Source organism: Andrographis paniculata, unplaced genomic scaffold (genome assembly GCF_009805555.1).
Source record: "Andrographis paniculata isolate CXL003 unplaced genomic scaffold, ASM980555v1 Contig35END, whole genome shotgun sequence".
NCBI lineage: Eukaryota > Viridiplantae > Streptophyta > Magnoliopsida > Lamiales > Acanthaceae > Andrographis > Andrographis paniculata.
Genome location: NW_026137568.1, coordinates 3519622 through 3523230, shown reverse-complemented (window position 1 = coordinate 3523230; position 3609 = coordinate 3519622).

The window sequence follows — 3609 nt, the reverse complement described above, 5'->3', positions numbered from 1 at the left end:
AAAATGAGTGAAACCAACCCCTCAACCTAGTAATGTCGAGGATACTAAAAAATTGTCTAGAGTAAAGAAAAAACCAAGGTCAACATATGATGAGTGTATATTAATAGGCCAAAAATCATTATATAAGGATTACCCTAACCAATGATATTTGACGGTTGAAGATGAATAAGAAGACTTAGTAGAAAAATGAGTGGCATGCACCAAGTTAACTGGTGATGAGCATACATAAGGGAAGATGTATGTGGATACAAAGATAAAAGAAGACCTACTAGTGCTCATGATTGACATAGGTGCTGACGCAAATTGTATGAGCTTAGAGGTGACTAATAAAATAGGTTTAACATGGATGCCAACGTTGGAATGATTCACATGAGTCAACACAAAATATATTTTCTCATCAGAGAAGCTAAAGATGTGCCAATTCAACTTGAAGAATAGAAAATTATAAGAAGTTCAACATTGCCCATATAAATGATTATTCTACTTTTTGGGATTGCAATTCATAGATCACCTCCAACCAAGGATATTCCACGCAAGAATATGATTATGATCACATATGGGGATATCTCGTGCATGGTCAACATGAAATGGAAAAAAGATCTTAGCACCAATAAAATTGAGAATGTGCTTGGGAAAGACAAATCTGTGCTTGAAGAAATTTGTAGCAAGGGAAATACAGTGAATGAGATAAAAAAAATATGTCATTGAAGTACAACGAAGGAGATATTGTGATAACCATAGAGGGATCGTTCTATGATGAGATCCCATACATGGTACTCAAACATGTTGAGGAGGGTAATATGAACAAATATGGTTTGGATGATAGCCTAGGCATGATGAAGGACCACCAAATATGTGTGTCGGATTATCAAAGCTAGACATACCTAAAGAGTGCACATTTAATCGAATGAAACCTAAGGCTTAGTAAGAAAACATAAAAAATTACGTCTAATAATTTTTACTTCACTATACATGGAGAAATCGTGAAATCGATGAAACAAATATTAAAGAAAACTAGAAATTTCAAGAATTTAAATAGTCAAACTGAATATTAGAAAAGTTATACCAACACGGGCGTATGGACAACATCCACAAGAATTTGATGTGAAGATGTGAGATACCGCTCCATACTACAGAGAGTCAAAACTATATCATTAAATCACTATTCAAGACTCAACAAGTGGTCAAGGGCTCAACCTATGATTCAAGTGGCATATGACAAGTATCTAATTCATCTAGTTGTGGGACACAAGTCCGATATCAACAACGAGGTACTTTATGCGATGACAACATTTTCTCGAGACCAAGATCGGTTGAAAGTTGAAAGAGGACCCGTGGCAGTTTAAAGAGTCTATGGAAAAGTTTAAGGGATCGAAGGAGATGCGTAGCTCTAGTGTTGGAAGATGTCATGGACCAAAGCTGTGGCTGGAAGTGCAGAGAGAATTAGCCAAAATGAGAAAGTCAATAAAAATTTTTGGAATACTTCGAAATGACCTAGAATCACTTGAGTAAGTATATGCTTATCTTCTAAATTTGATTTAGTCTATGATTTTCTTATGGAGGATTGATTGCATCCATTAAAATGAAATGATCCAACCTGTCCATTTGAGGGAGTGTTGTCTATAAATAGAGGTGTTGACCTCATTTGTAAAACCACCAAACTTAAATGCCATACAACTAATATTTGAAAATTTTAAGCTCTCTAGTATTTTTTGTACTTTGTGCTAACAATAAGGTGTTTGAGGAAAAATAATCAGACCAGTTACACAACGAAGTCAAGAGAAAGAAAAAAAATTCTATTTATCATATATTTTCTTCATCCGCTTCTAAGGACATTTACATTTTGCGTGATTGTACTTAACATTAAAAATATCTTTATATTTGTATAATTTTTTTTTACAGATGTTCTTTTATTAGTATTATAAGACACTAATGAAAATATTTTTGCAATTTTTTTAAATTTGTATTACGTTTTAATATAATAATTAATATTCAAATATCAACACGCAAAAAGTAAATGAGACCCTTAAAGTCGGACGAAGGTAGTATTAAATAAAAAATAAATATATTTTGTGATATCTTGGGATTTTAAGAAAAAAATATTGTGAATATATTTATATTTCTTTAGAAAAATGTTTAAATCTCATAAATAAAATGTCTTACTGTAACATTAGAGATTTAATTTATCTTATTTGTGTTTTACATTTTTTTTTTTTTTAAATTTAACACAACATATATATCTTTGTCCCTAGCTTTTCAAATCGCCCTCGTATTATTGAGTTTGATCATTTTCAAAGTGATTCGTTGGATTTATATTGTTATTGAAAATTTATATACATTTTTCAGAAGTGACAAATTGATACAATTAGGAATCAACCAACTACCAATTATGTCACAAGTATGAGGCCTGGTTTCGACAATAAATACAAGGAATGATATGATGCTTAATTTGGTGTCCAATTTTTAGGCAATATTTTATAGTTTCCAGAAATTTACAAGCACATAATACTTATATATATATTTGTTATTAAATATCGATCTTATGGACAGATCAATTAACAGTGTTACAGATCAATTAATAATGTTACGCAAGTCATGTCCTTATACTACATTCCAAGATATAATTGATGAAGACTGTTAAAACCTTTGTTAATGTTGTGTTTTTGAATGAATAAATTTTTATATTACTTATATAGGATTATATCAATAATATAAAGAATAGTATTTTATGTCCAATTATTGATTTTTTATATGTATAGACCTACTATATATTACAAACTAGCGTATTAACCGTGCTAGGCACGAATATATTTAATTAAATTATATAATATTTATTGTTACATGTATTAATTAATATGAATTTAGAATAATAATAAGTTTATAACACATTTTTATAATCTAATTTTTTTTTATAAATATATATAAAATAATTTATAATTTAAGTAATATATTATAACAAATGGAAAAATAATATAACAAAATATATATTTAACTATTATATAATAAATATATATATCATACAAAGTAACAAATTTAATACTATTTTAGTATTATTTATTAAGATTTTAAAATATATTATTTATAAATATGATCTTAATATATATATATATATAAAGTTAATTTATAAATTAATTTTAAATTTAAATTAGTATATAATAATATTAATAAAAAATATAGCAACCAATTAGTAAAATAAATATACAATAATAATTAATAAAAATATAGAGTAAAATTATTACAAAATAAAAAATAAAATAACACAAATTAATTATATTAAATATACAACTATAAAATTTTAATAATAATTTTGTAAACTTACTATTTAACATAAAAGAGAATTGTTCAATTAAATATATAATAATATTAATCAAAATATTTTAATCAAAATAATATATAAAAAATACTTATGCTATACTATATTTCTATACTCGATTTTGATCTTCCTTTTATTTATTTATTTATTTTTTATAAATAAATCGTCTCTCCTATTTACTTCAAACAACAGAGATAAATTCAAATAATTAACCATAATAAATATTTTAAAAAATAATTGTAAAAAAAATAAGACCACAGATAAGATTTTTCCATAAAAAGATTTAAAATATTAAA